The sequence below is a fragment of the Lasioglossum baleicum genome, chromosome 11 (assembly GCF_051020765.1).
Source record: "Lasioglossum baleicum chromosome 11, iyLasBale1, whole genome shotgun sequence".
In the NCBI taxonomy this organism is placed as follows: Eukaryota; Metazoa; Arthropoda; class Insecta; order Hymenoptera; family Halictidae; genus Lasioglossum; species Lasioglossum baleicum.
Window position 1 is genome coordinate 4,390,809 of NC_134939.1, and position 20,057 is coordinate 4,410,865.

Consider the following 20,057-nt stretch of genomic DNA (forward strand, 5'->3'; position numbering starts at 1 on the left):
CGAGACGAGCAAACTGCAAAGTGGAACCGAAATCGGTATTAATAAAAGGCATTGGAGGTGCGGTGATGACATCCACCGGAATAACGACTGCAATAGTACAGACGGAGGATGCAACTTTCGAAACGGATTTGCTCGTGGTTCCGGACCAGAACACCCCGTATGCTGTCATCATCGGAAGAAATGTGTTGGTGGACGGGAACCTGCAAATGGTTACGGGAGAAGACGGAATCTCCAAGCTGCAGCGAAGTTCGACGAAGGAGAGAGGGTTAACGGAAAGGATGCAGGCGAACTACACCTTCACGAGCGTCGACGGAACCGTGGCGCAGCAACTCTCTGGGCTGCTAAGACGGTTTGAAACCATGATACTAAGCGACGGCGTTGCGGGACAAAAGGTAACCACAGGCGAAATCAAAATTATTCTTAAAGAGGACAAGATCGTAAATTATCATCCCTACCGTTTGTCAATATTTGAACGCGAGAAGGTACGTTCCATCGTTAACGAATTGTTACAAAACGGTATTATACGCGAAAGCGTTTCACCGTACGCGAGTCCAGTAATCCTCGTCAAGAAAAAGAATGGTCAAGACAGAATGTGTGTCGACTATCGCGCTTTAAATCGAATAACTGTTAAGGATCGATATCCATTGCCGTTGATTGAAGATCAACTAGATCGTTTAGGTATAAATAAATATTTCACGATACTCGATATGGCTTCCGGCTTTCATCAAATTCCCGTAGCGGAAGAGTCAATTGCCAAAACCGCTTTCGTCACCCCAGATGGGCATTATGAATATCAACGCATGCCGTTTGGTTTAGCTAATGCTCCTGCAGTCTTTCAGCGCGCAATAAATACCGCGCTTGGAAATCTTCGCAATAATGTGGCTCTAGTTTATTTGGATGATATTTTGATTCCGTCATCGACGAAAGAGGAAGGTTTAGATAAGTTGGAAAGCGTGCTGCAGGCATTACATCGTGCAGGATTTTCTCTGAACATTAATAAATGCAAATTCCTTGAAACCGAAATAGAATATTTAGGCAGAGTAGTGTCGAGCGAAGGTGTTAAACCTGGGAAAGCAAAAGTCCAGGCATTAATAGAATCACCGGTACCATCTAATGTTCGACAAGTAAGACAATTTATGGGACTTGCCGGGTATTTCCGCAAGTTCGTGCCGGAATTTGCAGTTCGCGCCGCCTGTATCACCAAGCTTACAAAAAATAATGAACCCTGGGTTTGGGGTACCGAACAGGAAGAGGCTAGACAATACATTATTAATAAACTCACTTCTGAACCGTTACTAGTGGTATTTGATCCCGACAAAGAGACGGAGTTACACACGGACGCGAGCGCCATCGGTTACGGGGCCATCCTACTCCAAAAACATTCGGGAGAACAACGGGTGGTTGCATATTATAGTCGTCGAACAACCACGGAGGAATCGCGATACCATTCTTATGAACTTGAGACGTTGGCCGTTGTAAATGCCTTGAAACATTTTCGCGTCTACCTCCTAGGTATAAAATTCAAAATAGTGACGGACTGCAATGCTCTGAAAGCCACAAATACCAAGCGAGATTTACTGCCTCGAGTAGCCAGGTGGTGGGTTTACCTCCAAGACTTCGATTACACAATTGAATATCGAAAAGGTAAATCCATCGAACACGCCGATTATTTGAGTCGTAACCCCCCTAAAGACAGGATCTGTCGCGTAAATGTTATTTGCGAAAACTCCTGGTTAGAAATTTCACAAAGCAACGACGTAGAGACAAAAGCCATAATTGAAAAAGTTAACACTAACGACTCGATCAGTAGTGATTTCGTAGTTGTAAACAATTTATTATGTCGTAAATTGTGTAATCCTAGTGGAAAGAAATTGACTCTCTTCTATGTGCCAAAAGGAAGTCGTATCGGGTTGTTGCGATTGTATCATGACGAAAATTGCCATGTAGGACCAGATAAAGTTTTGGATCGTATCAATCGCAAATACTGGTTCCCCAGAATGAGAGCATTTATCAAAAAATATATCGACCATTGCCTCACCTGCATTGTCGCGAAACGCCAAACGGGACCTAAACAAGGCTTACTTCACTCTATAGAAAAGAAACCAATTCCATTTGATACGATACATTGTGACTGTGTTGGTCCATTCGTTAAAACAAAAACCGGCTATCAGCATGTTTTGATCATTTTGGATGCTTTTACTAAGTACGTTCACCTCGTACCTTTGACGTCTTTAACGGGAGAAGAAACCTTACAAGTTTTTAAGGAACGCTTGTCGTTATTTGGTAGACCACGAGTAGTAGTATTAGATCGTGGTACAAATTTCACGTTTAAATCGTTACAGCAGTTTTTTAAAAAGCAAAATGTGGAAGTGCATTACATTGCCACGGGTGCCCCACGAGCGAACGGACAAGCCGAACGATATGTTGCAACCGTAACCAATTTATTAACCGTAGAAATGTTAAAAACTACAGAATGGCCGAGCAAACTTATTAAAATTCAAGATACATTGAACACTACATTACAAGCTACGACTGGGTTTTCGCCCACTCGTTTGTTGTTCGGCGTAGAACGAAGTGCAGGTAGCGCAGTTCAAATCGAGTCTGATTTACCAAATTTAAGCGAAAAAATTGATGTTTCTCACGATAGAGAAATCGCTCATAAAAGATTGTTAGAAAATGCGCAAAAACAAAATGAACGATTTAATAAGAAAAGGAGAACGAACATTGACTTTAAGGAGAAGGACACTATATTCTTGAAACCCGCGGTTACACGCCGTGCTAAATTAGACCGAAAATACCTTGGTCCTTATACGATTTCAAAAATCTTACCTAATGATCGATACGAAATTGTAGGAAAAACCGGTAGACCTCAAATAGCACCGAAAGATAGGCTACGTTTGTGGAAGGGCGAATGGACTGGTGACGGGATGCTGAGCGATGACGAAGATCCGAATGAACCGTGTTAGCGATGCAATAATGTTTTTGTTCTACCCAGTCTATTTCTAATTATGTTTTTGTTACTGTAAGGAGAGAAGAAGAGGAAAATTGTTTCCTCTAATATTACGTAATAAAAGGATTGTTCTAACATGGAAGTTATTTAATATTAATAATAGACTTCCTACCGAAAAACATTTGGAACATTGTGGCGTGTGGCGCTGTTCAGAAGTATTTTGTAATACTGTCTGTTATTGATGACTGCTAGTCATGAAGACGTGTTACGTCTGTAAAACAATTGGAACATTGTTGCGTGTGGCGCTGCTCAGAAGTATTTTCTAATATTGTCTGTTATTGGTGACTACTAGTCATGGAGATTTGCTACGTCTGAAAAGAAACATTCGTACTGTTCTGGCGCGCAGCGCTATTCTGTTCTGTGGACTGATTGTTACTAATATCGTAAAACAAGGGACACTAAAATATGTTATAAACTATGGAATATTGCTTCCCGAGAACGTGAAGCAGGTCAGAATTGGCCGTGTTAGCGTCAACGTGTTTTAAGCAAAGTCAAGGGCTGATGTCGAGGCGACCCTTAAGATTGGAAGGATTTATGGTAGGACCTGGGCGTACGTGATGCCCTGAATAGAGACGGATGAGAATAAACAGAACCGTCCTCGGACGATGGCGGGTGGGCACTTTGGGCCATCCAGCTATCGTTCGGGAAGGTCATGTTTATGAGGACGTGACGAGTGAAACTTGCCGAGGGTATGCAACCCAAGGCCACGCTGTCCTAAAGAATTGGGACTTTGTTCCAAGAGGATCTGGCCACGGAGTGGGGAAGGCAAGGGTGCCTTTTGGTGAGAGGACTGTGTTAGACCCCACGGCACTTACCCCAGAACCTTCGAAGCGAACGAGTCCTTTTACAATTTTTAACATATATATTTTTGTTCGAGCTTGCTCGTGCCTTTCTCATCTTTCACATATATTATTTGTTATATATATATTTTGTTCGAGCTCGCTCACATTTTCTTACGTTTCACGTATATTACATTGTTATATATATTTTGTTCGAGTTCGCTCGTATTTTCTTACGTTCCACATATGTATATTATTTCGTCATACGCATTTGTTCTTTGTACTGGCTTGCCAGTTCTGTCAAATTGGCTCATATATTCTGGCAATTATACTTTCTTGTCTAACTCTATTCTTTTCTACTTCATTTAGCTTTTACCCTATTCCTCGATACTATTCATGCCTCGTCGCGCCGGTAGGAGTTACCAAATCGGGAAATTGGTACGACAACTCCAAGCCAAAGGCGAGGGTACCGTCTATAATCCCTATCTGGGAATCGCCAAGCGACCCAGGGTCATCCGCGACACCGCCTTTTCGCGCAAAGTCACCGTAGTGGACAATCGGAGCACCGGAGCATCCCCGCGACGCGAAGAAACGGCCATCGAACGGTCCGACTCCGCGCCTCCTCCTCCGTGGAGGTTGATACCGCTTCAGATCGTCCCGAGTCTTCCTCCATTGGAAAAGATTTGTATAGAGGACCCGCGGTACGAGCGCTACGTCGTCCGGAGAATCCTCACTCTACGGTGGTACTTCTAAAGTGTCGTTCCCAGTGACCGGTTAAAAGTGATCGCGAAGGTGTGTGTGCGTGTGGTGGTTCATCGGGTTGTTCGACTCCGACCTATTCCTCAAATTCCTCAGACTCTACATTCGTTCCTCTAACCCTAAAATTGGTGTTTCAATCGTGTACGTCTGAGCCCAGCGGGTGCTCGGTACCGAGAGAACACTAATTCCCTTCGATCGAAATCTCCTGCCACGAATCGAGCAAACCCGCGCGTTCGAAAGGGTTGCACACACCCACGTAGCGACACTTCGACCACTGGGAACCGCCACTACCACCGCGACGTGTGTTAGTTCTACGCGGTGTTCACGACGGACGACGTCCGTCTCGGTTCGCATTTATTCCACTCTTCGCCCTTTTAACGACCAACACCGGTATCGGGTCCCTGATCAGACGTGGACGTTACGCGCCACGTGGATCTAAGATCGTCTCATTAAATTACTCGGTTACGTTCCCGCCCGGTCCGCCTCATTCCGTCGGATCATTTCCGACCCGGGACGTAACAGGAGAGAATTTTGGCGCAGTCGGTAGGACACGACGATCGCCGAGTAAAACCGGTTGCTAGTTGCTGAAACTTTAATCGAAATTCTATTTCTTTCCCGCCCTTTGGCGGTCCTGTATCGCCTAACCCTTCCTCTTCACGATGGATTCCGCGAACTCAAAATTAAGTTCTAACGTGCCCTCGCCCCTCTCTGAGGAGGACCTGTTCGCGTTCCAATTGGAGCTCGCCAAGAAGGAAGCCACCCTTCAAGATGCGCGCCGCCGCCCTTGAAACCGCGGCGAACCTACGCGAATCGGAGCAACGCGCGTGGGAAAACGAGCTATTGGCAATGCGTCGCGAGCTTCACGACATGCGGATGAACAGCATCGACTAGAATGCTACACGTTTCCGCCCCCGTTATGATTCGACCCCCCTCATCGAAACTCCTCGCCCCGATCCCGTGAATTTCACGGTTAAACAACCGGTCGAATTCGTGCCCACCTTCGATGGCAGCAACATATCTGTCCTTCAATTCGTCCGAGCGTGTAAACGCGCACGCGAAGTCATCCCCGCGTACGCGGAACGCACGCTGATAAAGCTCATTTGTAATAAGCTCCGCGGTCGCGCTTATGCTGCCGTGGAGGACGAGGACTGTTCCACGGTCTCTGACCTCTGCAGCCGTCTTAAAGACGTGCTGGGCCCCCATCGCTTCGTCGACCAGTACCGAGGTGAACTGGCGAGCATCTCACAGGGTCCCGCCGAGCACATGCTCGACTTCATTAGCCGCGTAAAGGATTTACGCACCGCTATCCTTGACTGTCACCGCGACGGGAACAATGTCGACGAAGTCGATACCCTCACCATCGACAGCTTCATTCGCGGCCTCATCCCCACCTTACGCGCCGAGGTCCGACCATTTCGAAACGAACCGTTACGAGTCGTTTTCAACGAGGCCATCTCCGCCTACAAACAGTATGAACTCGACAAACTACGATATAGGGAAACCCCTCGCGACGATTATCGCCGCGTACATTACACGGAGGCGCGTCCTAGCACGTCCGATCGCCGCGATCATTACTCCCCCGAACCTCGACGCCGCGCCCCAGAGAATCGCGACCGGTACGATTCCCCCCTTACGAGTCTCGCGGTTACCGCGAACCTCGAAACCGTACACCCGAACGCCATTCCTACACCGAGCCATCTGCTTGGCGAGCTCCGAATTTCGGAAGTCAGAGCGAGGATGTCCGACGCCCCGCACCCCCGACTCCTCTCGTTGCCCGGGCCCCGACGCCCCCATCTCGAGAACCTCGCGACCGTTTCCCCTCCGAGCCGGCAAAATTTTGCAGGTACTGCAAAAACCCGGGCCACGACATTCACGAATGTCGTAAGAGGGAGTACAATAATAATTTGAGGCAGGGAAACGGGACCAGCCTCCCGCCCGCGCCAGCGTCCGGACGGGAGGCCCCGACTCCGAGAACCGTTCCACGGGCGATGGAACACCGCGAAATGCCTCCCGTTTCGTCTCCGCAATAAATCTTGCGGCTGATTCGCCCTTCCCCCAGCTTCCCATGGCTTATTCCCTCCCACCCCCCAAACCTCTACCACTTCATACCCCCCTCCGATTGGTCGTCGTGCCCTCGACACGACGACACCCCGGCACTTGACGAAGACCCATCACCAAGTCAACATGTGTCTTCAAACAAAACCACGCACCACCGCCAGGGAGAAAGCGGTCAGATTCATCTCTCCCTTCGACTGGCACCTGTGTTACCAGGGGACCATTTACTCCGACATCAACGGCCGAGAGTTCTGCCAGCATTGCAGCCTGCACATCCGGGGGACCGGAGAGGCGTTCCATGTCCACTCCATCCAGTGGATAAGATGGATGAAGAACACTTGCTCGAGCTGCAAGGGGCCACTGTTCCACACGCAATCCCCAATGGACTGCTACGAATGTGGGGCAAGGCTGAATATAGTCATGGCCAAAACCATATTCAGAAACAGCCCCCATCCATCACGAGGAACTCCGGCAATAGCTGCTCCCACCGAGAGCCAACAACCCGGCGCCCAGTTACCGAACCAACGGCCCGCTCCCGCCTTCGGCCAGCAATTAGGAGGCCATCGCGCCCGAAGAGCCGCCGCCCCCAGGAGGAAGGTGTGACGTCGTCCGACGTTGGAATTGGAGTTTCCTCAGCTGACCCCACCCCCCCCCCCATACTCAACAGATCGTCAGCGGCATCCGCGTTTCGCCCTCCGTTTCACTCTTCGCCCTTTTAACGACGAACACCGGTATCGGGTCCCTGATCAGACGTGGACGTTACGCGCCACGTGGATCTAAGATCGTCTCATTAAATTACTCGGTTACGTTCCCGCCCGGTCCGCCTCATTCCGTCGGATCATTTCCGACCCGGGACGTAACACGTGTAATTTGTTGTTATTTTATTCTCTATTTACTGTCTGTTATCATTGTTGAAAAAAGATAATTAATTGATATATATATGTATATACATACACACATGTAGAATAGCGCGTATGAAATTTTTCGAAATGAATTGATCTCTTTTTTTTGTTTTGACTATTTTTCACATTAGGCTTGATGTAATGGCGCCTACAACGTCGACACCCTCGGACATAAGGAAGAAGAAAAGGTTGTGGTCGCGGCTGGTGCGTTCGAACAACATCCGAAGCAGCGGCCGAAGCAGCATTCGCGACCACAACCTTCTCGGCAGAAATGACGATCAGTCGAGCAGTACCGAGTCGCTGATGGTATCGTCCAGAACACCGCCGAGCGGACGCAGTGTCATCACCGTCAGCAGCGGCGGTACGATCGTATTGAGCAGCGACGACGCGACGGGGCCGGCAGCGGTGGCGACTGCGCTTCGTCGTTGATAGTCGAGCCATCGGATTCCCCGATCCCGATCGGCGTGCAAGCAGAGCAGAACGGAACGCGTGCTTTCTAATTCGTAATATCAACCGCAATGCTAATCACTTACTCGTGCGGAAGATGACACCTCTTGAAGATGTCAATACATACGTATGATTTCTCCTCTATTAAAACTAACGAAAGAATTAACATTCAATTTAGTTTTTTAAATTTAGTTGCATAAAGATCCGCAGTCTATTCATTACATTTGCATTGATTGCTAGAATAGAAACTAAATTGAATGTTAATTCTTTCGTAAGTTTTAATAGAGGAGAAATCATATTGACATCTTCAATAGGCGGTAGTCTCGTTATTCATTTTCATTATTCAATATTCGCAATCACTCGTAAATGTTCCTCCGCGTATGTCGAATTGCACTGTTGGTGAATTTTCCGTTACCGTGTCCCACGGACACTGGAGAGTTCTGATTTATGGCTCGATCCCTTCCGCGGAGACGAGGATCCCTGTTTTCTATCGTTCGAAAGTCCTGCATCGTGCCTCAGACGTCGCGGGTAAAGATCAAGCGGCGCACACCAGAAATCTTTGAGGACTTAATTGCACGGTCGAAAAAGAATTCGTAAACTCGACATGTGCAGGAGAAAATTTTTCCGTTCCGGTATCCAGCGGACACTCCCGAGTAACTGCACATTTCTGATTTATGACTCGATCCCTTCCGCGGAGACGAGGATGCCTGTTTTCTATCGTGGAGGAAAGGCAAGAGTCACACTGCTGCACTTTCAACGCCTGCAAAACACGTGATTTTTTAGAATGTTCCTTTATCCTCAGTTTTCCTTCGTGGTGGGGATATTCGGGGGTGTTCGCAGCTTTTTTGGGAAGCTGCAGTCAGTCTAAAGTCTAAGTCTCTGTCGTATCATGCTTAGTTCGCAAGACAATTTTTACATAATTCTCACTTACGGCCGCTGCGAGGGCGATGCTGAGGCCGCGTTCAGGCGTATCAGGCGAGAGCGGCCACACATCCGACTCTCGTCAGCGAATTACATCCGGCGTTTGGCGAACCGATTATATTCGACGGGGTGTTTCGATCGCCGTACACGGGACACCGGAACAGGAAGAATAACGAGATCCAGGCTGAATGTGGATCGTGTCCGCGAAATTGTGCAAGAGTATGGCACCGTAAGCGTGCGCGACGTCAGTCGCCAAACAGGGTAAGTCAAAGTACACCGCTATGATATTTCATTAAAGCGAAAAGAAATGTTATTTAAATAATGTTGTCGTTCTACACAGTATCAGCCGGTCGAGCGTACACAGAATTTTGAGGCTCGAATCGATGCACCCATTCAAATTTGTGCGGGTGCAAGAATTGCTACCAGCGGATTTCAACCGGCGGCTTGAGTATTGCAGGTGGCTGGTGGATGAACTGTCACGAAATCCGGCGTTCCTCCCGTGCATATTGTGGACCGACGAATCACTCTTCACAAGAGAAGGGTGCTTCAACGGCCACAATTTGCATATGTGGAGCGCCGAGAATCCGAGGGCAGTTCGGCAACGCGCATCACAGACCCGCTGGTCGGTCAACTTATGGGCCGGTATTTGTGGCGAGTATGTTATCGGGCCGTACATGCTACCTGCTAGACTGGACGGCTCGGCGTTTTTGACATTTTTAGAACATGCTCTGCCGGATCTCATGGACGATGTTCCTTATGCGATCCGGCAGAACATGTACTTTCAAATGGACGGTGCGCCAGCGCATTACGCCGCAAATGTCCGCGCCCATTTGAATGAAGCCTTCCAGGACAGGTGGATCGGCCGCGGTGGTCCTGTTGCGTGGCCCCCGCGGTCACCTGATCTGAATCCGCTGGATTTTTTCCTCTGGGGCTACTTGAAGGTAATTTCAATTTTCATTTATTTCTTCAGGTATTTTTTAATCGTTATCGTATACGTGTATACTTACGTGTTGTTTTTCTTTTATAAATATCATTTCACAGGACGAGGTCTACAAGCGCCCGTTAACCACGCCTGAGGAGATGGTGGCACGACTTCACGGTGCGATCGCGAACATAACGCCGGCCACCCTTCGCCGCGTCATGCGGGAGACGATCCGGCGAGCCAGACTATGTATCGAACAAAACGGAGGACATTTCGAACAATTAAGGCGTTGAGTCCAATTGTAATCGGCCCTTTTCAGGGCCCCAAATATTTAACGCAGGAATCACGTAGGAACTACCTGGTACGTGCTGAAGTGACAGGTGCGTTGACCTGGACGATCGACTGTCGCCGTGAAATATTCCCAGTGTGGAGACGTACGTTTGACCGTACAGAGAAACGTGAAAGAAAAATTCGGGATGTTCTTCTTTTAGAAAGTTGTGATTTAAATTTTATTGAGCTGCAATACAAGTGATATTGCAATTGTTATTAGTGCATCTGTGTGAGAAAGACATGTGATTTATTTATCGATTTGAAAGTGGAAGTGAAAAGTCCAGATCGTTGACCGCGTATCCGTCAGGGTGTCGTATACCTGCTATCTACCACCAGGTGTGCAGTTCGTTGACTTGGCTGTACGCCCCTTGGATTGCGGTGCTGTCGTATACCTGAAGACACCTGTGCAGTTCGTCACCGACTGACCCATTGACACACATTTCGAAGCAGCAAATGGATTTACGGCTGAATAAGTAAGTTTTTAAAACAATCAGTTTCTGCCTCTTTTCTCGTTCGGGTAAAGTTGCCGTAAGTCGGGTAAGGATGATCCGGGTCGTCATCGATTTCAATGACCTTGAAATAATGTTATAAATCTCGACGTTTTAAATATCTTTTTCCTTTGAAATGGTTGACGGTCGGCTTTAGTTTCGGAGACATTAGCAGGCCGTGTCCGCTATCATGAACACCCATAATGAATGTATAATATTCAAATGTTCTCGGCGCAACGGTTCGATCAGTTAATAGGAAAAAAGCAAAATTTGCACCAAAGAATGTTGAAAAAGTTTTGAAACTGGGACCCAAATTTGCACTTGAAGTTCCAAGAAATTACCTCTCGTCCCCCAGATTCATTGCATCGTTGGAAACAGGTTTAATGAAAGTCACCAATATTGGTAACCTACAAACATCAACTAGAATTAAACTAGTTAACAAAATTTTGAACTACACTACACACTTAAGGTTTACTAACGATGCAACGGTATCAAAAACTGATATCAAGGAAACAAAACATTTTTTGAAAGAAAACCAAAATCTTTTATTGCTTAAATCTGACAAAGGTAATACCACGGTATTGGTGGATAGGGACATGTATAATAATGAAGTAATAAATATGTTAAATGACAATAACACATACAAGGTTAGTAAATTCCAATATACCAGTACTTTTGAAAAGGAAGCCAATTCCATCGTTAACAATTTGGTAAAAAAGAAACAAATTGATGAGAGATTGGGGAAACGTTTAAAAACTTACAATGCGATAGTACCCAGAGCATATGCTTTACCAAAAACACATAAATCTGTTTTGAGTTGGAGGATCATTGTTTCATCTATTGGTGGTCCAACGTACAAACTGTCGAAATTCCTGGCCGGTATTCTTTCTAAAATCATTGGAAAATCCCCTTTTCACACCGTGGATAGTTGGCAATTTGTGAAAGAGATTAGGACAATTGTAATCCCTGAGGATTCCATGCAGCTGGTTTCACTTGACGTGACAGCTTTATTCACCAACGTTCCAATAGGTTTGGCGTTAGAAGTTTTAGATAGCAGGTGGGATGAACTCAAAGAACATACCACCATTAAACGTGAGGAATTCATTCAAGCGGTTAAATTTGTTCTGGAGGCAAATGTATTTATGTTTAACGGTACATACTACAAACAAGTATTTGGTACTGCCATGGGATCGCCCATTTCTCCTGTAATTGCAAACCTTGTGATGGAAAAATTAGAACAGGCTTCTATTTCAAAATTACCATTTGAATTAGTTTTTTATAAGAGATATGTCGATGACGTTATTACATGTTTAAAACCACAACAATTGCAAACTGTGTTGGACACGTTCAACAGTTTTCATGATAGAATTCAATTCACACACGAAATTGAGAACGATTCATGTCTGAGCTTCCTTGACGTTAGCGTGTTGAGAGACGGTAACAAACTCAAAACGAACTGGTTTCACAAAACTAGTTGGTCGGGGAGATACGTCAACTTTCATTCTCACCATCCCTTGCAACATAAAATTGGTCTGGTAAAAGGGTTGATTGATCGTGCTATCCTATTAGCTAATCCAGAATTTAGATCTGATAATTTAAAAATTATTAAGGATGTATTAAGGCGAAACGGTTACCCGGTTGAACTTACTTCTCGTATAATCAAGAAACGCATTGTTGATATTTATCACCCTCTTCTCGTCGATAAACGAAAAGAGGAAAAATTCAAAAATGCGGGTCCAAAAAACTGGAAGAATACTGTTGTCGTCCCTTATGTTGAGAACATATCTGAAGACATAAGGAGGATTTTTAGAAAAATAGGAATGCATACAATTTACAAGATACCTCAGTATATTAAAACATTTTTTCCACCAATTAAAGATAAACTACCACTTTGTAAAAACTGCAATGTAGTATATTTAATTCCATGTAAGGGATGTAGTCAGGTTTACATAGGACAGACATCTAGGTTATTAGAGACAAGAATAAAAGAACATAAACGTAACATTTTTTTTAACCCAACACAACATACGGCACTAACTAAACACTCTATGGAGTATGACCACGCCTTTGACTTTGAAAATGTTAAGGCAATTGAGAAAGAAAGTAATTTGAACAATAGGATTTTACTGGAAACGATTCATATGATTAAACATCATAGCGTGAATCTTAGGTATGAAACTCCTACGATTCAAGAATATTACGCAACACTACTGAATCAGTAGTGTGTTATGATGAATCACTTCCTAATAACAACTATTTTCCTATTACATGTTATATAAATTACATCTTTATCATATATTTAATAAAAGTTTTTCATCATATGGTCACGAACATGTGGTAAGTTTGGGTTTTTGACGTTTTTCACGGTTTGAAATAACCGCCAAACATCGATCGACGATTGACTTTGTTTTGATCGATCGACCGGTTACGTTCTGTGTCTAATGACTTTGATGGTCTATGATCCAGTATCCTGTCTGACGACATGAAAGCAGCATGTGCTAAGACAATTTCAATTCCGTATTTATAATTTTTATAAAGCAATGTAAGTAAATTATTGCAGTATCTTGTTACATTGTTACATTCTGGTTACGCAGATATTTTAAAGTTTCTGGTTTTACATTGTGAAAATATATTTTTCAGACGCAGTTTTTTCTACTTTCTTGAAAATGATCTGAATGAAGATCGAAACGTTGAAAGTTCCTAACTAACGTGCAAATTTTGCTTTTTTCCTATTAACTGATCGAACCGTTGCGCCGAGAACATTTGAATATTATACATTTCATTATCTTGCGATCGATATTTCAAACAACATTTTCAAACAACACCCATAATGAATTTACAAGTAAAGTTTCTCGCGATAATCTCGTAAACTAAAGCCTACAGCCACAAATTATAAAGAGAAATGTTGTTCAGAATAATGGTCTTGATCACATATCCAAAGCTCATTGAAATCGGTCGGCATTCACGCCGACCGTCAACCATTCGACGTTCGATAATCGACAATAGGGATGCTACGCTGACCTGACATTTTTACCCCTTGCTGGGTAAAAGGACGGATGACGTTTTCGAACGCGCGGTTACCCATCGACTCTGCGTACCAATCTGCAGGAAAAACTAAACATGTGTTTGCCGTAAATCTTACAGCGGTCCTTCTCGCGTTCTGTTTTTCGTCTAACCGTCCCGTCGTTCTCGTGCTACAGCGTGCATTTCGAATTTCGACACTCTAAATGCCCTTCCTAAATTCTTTAGAAAAATCTTGCGGAAAATCAGTGTCGTTCGAGCCACGGTAGAGAGAACATCTCCAAAGACTTGTCAATTCAAAGCTAACGGTTGCTATTAGCTGTGTTTTTGATAGTGATATTTAAACTAATCACTAGATTGCGGATCTTTATGAAAATTAATGTTGGCTGCCGCTATTACAAGGGACAGGAGCCAGACAGATATTTGATTCTCACTGTGATCATTTTAAGAAGTTGAAAATAATACTATGGTGTTTTGAAATTATTTTAATCTCTCTACTGTATTAAAATGCACCTACTCATGTTTGCTACAAATGCATGAAACCCGCGGTCTAGTGATTGCATTACCTGATTGTTGTGATTTGTGCAGCAGTACAAGGGATATGGCAATTATTATTAGTGCATAACTATGTGTTGACAAATGTGAACAGTGGTTGTGAGTGTGGAGAAATTTCAAGACACACATTTCGAAGCAGCAAATGGATTTACGGCTGAATACGTGAGTTTTTAATACAATCAGTTTCTGCTTCTTCTCTTTTTTTACGATAACCTCGTAAACTAATGCCAACCGCCAAATAGTCTAAAGAGAAATGTTGTTCAGAATACTGATCTTGACCACATATCCAAAGCTCATCGAAATCGGATAGAAGCTAGTAGTACATCGATCCCATGGATTTACAAGTAAAGTTTCTCGCGATAATCTCGTAAACTAAAGCCGATCGCCAAAAAGTCTACAGAGAAATGTTGTTCAGAATAATGATCTTGACCACATATCCAAAGCTCATTGAAATCGGAGAGCATTCACATAATCGAGAAACTCTTGTTCGTTGCGATGTCGCGGCGTACCACCGACACTCGCTTGCCGGCAAGGCGCGACACGGCGTGGCGCGGCGGCCCAGGGCGCGCTCTGATTGGTCCGTGTTTTTCGTTAATAACTCCTAAACAAAGCCGAAGTTGACATTGGTGCAAAGGAAAATGTCTCTTAGAATGGTCTCAGGAACCTCCCATTTCCGGGACTTCCACTTAGTTTGGGACACCCTGTATAGTGTTATGATTCACCGATTCAAGAGATCATGGCCGATTCGGGATTTTACCGACAACGTAAGTACAGATATCTTTTTCTTTAACTATTCTATACTTGCATCCTTCACTTTCGTATAGAAATAGTCTTATTACACTATAATACGGCAGTATTATTCGATATTAAAATATCGTTTAACGAGACTACTCGATGCTACTCGGTGTCTTCTTCAAGCAAGAGAGGACGCGAGCGTAAGTACAATTAATAAATATTCAACTTCAATTATTTAATTCCTATTGAGATTAAATGGATTTATTCTTTCTGTTACAGAGCCCTAAGGGTACAAAATATTTTGAACCTATTGTCTAATGCTGTCTAATGGTGGATGCCTAATGCTGTCTAATGCTGGATGTCTAATTCTGCCTACCTTGACGACCAAAAACTATTGGAATATGGGTATAAACAAATAAACTAAAAGACTATACAATAAACTATAAATGGAATTTATTCAACTTTATATTTGAAGCTACGCAGAGAGGCACGTCTTTACTCTACAAGATTTAGAACACGAGTGAGAATCGTTCTGAAAAACGAATGACGATCTCAGAAATACTTGGAGGTTGAGGGTCTCATGGCGTGAGCCGCATAGATACAATGTACCATTCGAGCGTTCTCGAAAGTAAAGGAATAGTATAACATTCTAACTAATAGTAGATTATTTTTGTTACTATATAAATTCCAACAAAAACGACATCGATACTGAGATCGAGAGCAACGTGTTGTGTTGTCTTCAAGGGGGAGAGAATGTGAGTACCAACTTGGTACTACCAACACATTTTTACAATTAATCTTTATTATAGAACATTTCCTTTCAAAGTATTACTGAAAAATTGTACATCCTACAAGTTCTATTCCGGAAATCATTTAAATAGCATTTAAATTAAAATGTTTTTATATGCCAATGACATTGTACGAACCGATTTTAATATGTTTTTGTTTTATTTTTTTATTTCAGGACTCCCCCCCATACAGCAAAGCGTGCCGATAGCCACATCTCGAGCCCAGCGGGCCGAGGCCACCTAACGGGCACTACAGTGGCCGAACGTCGCTCGCAGCTGTTCTAAACACACGATGACTAGATTGTGGCCACGCCATACTTGCGCGTGAGGGCTCGTAGTTTTGCCTCGACACGATCTCGGCACAAGTCGTTCTCGCCACGTTTTCGCCACAATCCTGGCCGAATGATTTCATTCGAATAACCAACGAATCAATAACCAGCGAAAGTCATATATAATTACAGATTTTGTACTTTCATTGAATTTTTTGCCCCTTGAAAGCGAATTATGGATGCGAAAAAATATGACTTTCATTTCCTTAAGATACCAATATTCTATAAGAATGTCAGTAAAATCGGTGTCTTCAAGCTGGGTAATGTCCCATGTAAGCGATTGGGATAACCACGGTGCGGCGCACAGTGGTACAGAGGCGGCCAAAAATCGATTTTATAAATTTTTTATTTAAAAAAAAAATATTATTTTTGTATTACCAAATAGTGAATGTATAATGTGCCAAAGTCCGATTTTTAAAAAAAAATTTTTACGGAGATATACGCATGGCAAGTAACCTATTTTTCTCTCTTGGGAAATCATCAGTTTTCAATGCCATAGTTATTTAATTATTGCGTCTATAAGTGAATACTTACAGCTCTGCAATTTATAGGGGTTATTATGCATGCTTTAAACTATTAACTGGCACAAACAATTTTTCAATAAAGTTGTTTAACATTAATTAATATGCATTAATCGGAAGCATCTTTGCGTAACGCTCATTGTTTATTTATGGAAGCAAATCTTAAAAGTGTTAAGGAGCTACGGTATGGCACTACTTGTATTAGTAAGGTGTTATATTGAAGTAATTTTGTGTAAAAAATCTCGGCCAACTTCGGCTACCTTGGCCGCAATTTAAGTTTAAATATCAACCTCTAAATAATAAAGAAAAATGTGAAATGTATATGATTTATTAATCCTTTTTGTATAAAAAATGTTAATAACAATTTTTTTGTATTACTGTTGGTGTATTTGAAATTATATAATCAATAAAACAAAAATAAATTTGTTTTATATAATTGAATACAACTTCATAGTTAATTTTTGTTTCATGCTTCACTTTCATTCTGTCATTCAACGTGTCAAGACGTCCTTCCTTGCATATCAAATAAATGATAGTTTGTTGATTCTAAACATAGTTCAGTTTATTTAACCCATATTTCCAATAATTACATAAATTATTTTTATAGAGGTCACTATATGTATATTGTCAGAAAAATGCCTATTGAATTTTTTGTGACAGTGGTCGCAAATTAAACGAGAACTTTGTTTATTTAACAAAAAATTGTAATAACAATATTAAAAAAAGAAAGAATAAATATTCTTTTAATTATGAATTTCACAATTTTTTTTTTATTTATGTTATGCCCCTTAAAAATTTCACCTAAAACATGAACTTTTACTCCCTGAAAGTGATACATTCAAGAATCCAGTTATTCTGAATTTCCAAGTATTGTTAGGAGAAGATTGCGGGGAAATCCCAGTGATGGTTCTACGGTATGAATAACGTAGTTTCACCTTTACGGATTTTTTGCCACCTTTTGGCCATTTCGCAACACTGTGCGGCGCGGCGCGGCGCCCACAGATGAACTATATGTATTTGTGGGAATATCGAGAAATGGGGGGGGGAGAATCGAGAATCGAAACAGCGGCATCTCTGAGTGTGAATGTGTGTGAAGATGTGTGAATGCGTGTGAATGTGCGTGAGAATTAAATTTTTCTTTCGTTTCTAATGATTTATAAATAATCAGTTGTCTTCTGTACGTTAACGAGAATTGACGTAAATAAATTATTAAAATCCTTCATATTTAGTTTGATGATACAGTTATAAGCAGCGGATAATCGTAAGGGAAATGAATAATGAGGGTGATCAACAAATAAGCCGAAAGCAGTAAGAGGATTCGGGAGAACAGTGTACTGTTCTTTATTGACTTCTTTCTTGACTTCGCGTGCTCAACTCTGAGCGGTCCCGGCCTCAGGCGCATCCGACCGTCGCATCGCGTCGGTCGCCGCCGAACAGTAAGCAATAACATATAAATGTTTTAACTACATACAAACTAATGAAATATGTAGTTTATCCTATCTTTTTGCAGTAATTGTTTTTTTTGCATGCGGTTTTATTCATTTTTGTAACAGACATAAACTTTTATGTACAGAAATATGTTTTTTTTTTTTAAAGAACCGTTATGGCTAGCAGAGATAGAGATCGTGGAAGGAAATATATGAGTGAGGCTGAAAAACTGAAAAGGAAGAAGCAGCGAGACGGTTATATTAAGCAGCAAACAAACAATATTATGAAATACGTAATTGAAACTACTGGTCATTCACGACAGCCAAACGAAGATGAAGAACATTCGGCAATGTATCAGATCCCTTTGGAAGAAGGAAAGCAACAGTTGAATACACCCGTGAAGGAAAAACAAGGAGACACCAACGAAACTGAAATGGACGAAAATGAAAACAATAGGAAAACGAGCGATTGTGAAACTCGTCGAGAAAAAGACATTGAAGATATGGAAATTGAAGAACAAAAAGAAGACAACAGGAATTTCGACATTGAAGATCCTAGCACGTGGCCAATTAAAAAAATACAGCAAACAGTAAATTTAATAGTTCAACATATGGTCCTGTACAAGTTAATCAATTTAACTTCCCTAAGAACGAAAATAAAAGGAGTTTTTCTGCAACATATTTTACAAGAATACTGGCGAATGGGCAAAGGAAATCACGAAGATGGCTAATTTATTCTAAATCTAAAGATAAGGTGTACTGTTTCGCTTGTAAATTATTTTCCACAACTGATGTTTCATTGGGATGGATTTTGCGATTGGCGTCACTTAACACAGCGAGTCAAAATGCACGAACGATCTGCGGTACATTTACAAGCAATAAACATGTGGCTTCAGACTGAACAAAATTTTCGCACTGGCAATCTAATCGATAAAGAGTTAGAAAAACTTTTAAAACTTGAAATGGCACCTTGCGAACAAGTTTTCCAAAGAATATCTGCTAGTATTTTATATTTGGCGCAACACAATTTAGCTTTCCGAGGAAGTTCCGATACTTTGTACACGCCGCAAAATGGTAATTTTTTGGGTTTAATACAGTTAATTGCAAAATTTGATTCTGTTCTAAATGACCATTTAAACAAAACAGCCATAAAAGGGCATCATTATTTATCTCATTCAATTCAAAACGAATTAATAAGTGCAATGGCAAATAAAGTACAAAGAGTAATTATCGATGCAATAAAGAGAGCAAAATATTATTCCATTTTATTGGATTGTACACCAGATGTGAGCCATCAAGAGTAACTATCGGCTGTCCTTCGTTATGTTAACATAACAGACGATGACGTAGAAATAAAAGAACGTTTTATCAAATTTGAAATAGTTCACGATACAACAGGAAAAGGACTATCCGAAACAATAATGCTTATTCTGGATCCGTTGGGACCCAAATTTACTTTGGTGAAACTCGCGAAGATACGCAACAATTACAAAACTCTCACAATGTCAAAACACACTGAAAAAGCCCGTCAAGAGGAAGTAGACGAAACAGAAACATCAAGTACAACCGATGTAAAACTAAAACCGAAAGGTCCGTTTCAGAAGAAAAACTTTCAGAAACAAACTGGTCTTAGACCAGCAGTCGCTTCTCCATTGCCTAGGCCCGAAGCGGGTAGGAGGGCGCAGGATAACGTGAAGTTAAGTACAAAGCCAAGTCCATTGTCAAACGATCCGATGAATATAGAATTTGATTGTGACGATTTCGCAGGCTACAACGAGCTAAGAGCACGACGTACATTTACGGTAACAAACGAGTCGTTTATACCACTTGTTGATAAGGAGTATGATTTAAGAGCAGCCACTGACAAACGGTTTGCTACAGTAGTATCACGCTCTTGTTATCGATATGTCATGTGCATGCATTTGTATGCCCGATACGCACAAATAAGGCACCTCAGGGGTCATTTTGATCCGAAGGAGCAAAGTCTTTTAAACTATCTTAAAGACAAGAATTATTCTACAGCACCAGCAATAGATTCATATCTACGGTGCATCGGTGACTTCCAGAT

The 20,057-nt window shown here is 42.5% G+C and overlaps 1 pseudogene; it reads left to right on the plus strand.

Annotated features, from left to right (window-relative positions):
* The first annotated feature begins 17,456 nt into the window (after positions 1-17,456).
* Positions 17,457-18,598, plus strand: LOC143213498 (uncharacterized; annotated as a pseudogene).
* Positions 18,599-20,057: the final 1,459 nt, after the last annotated feature.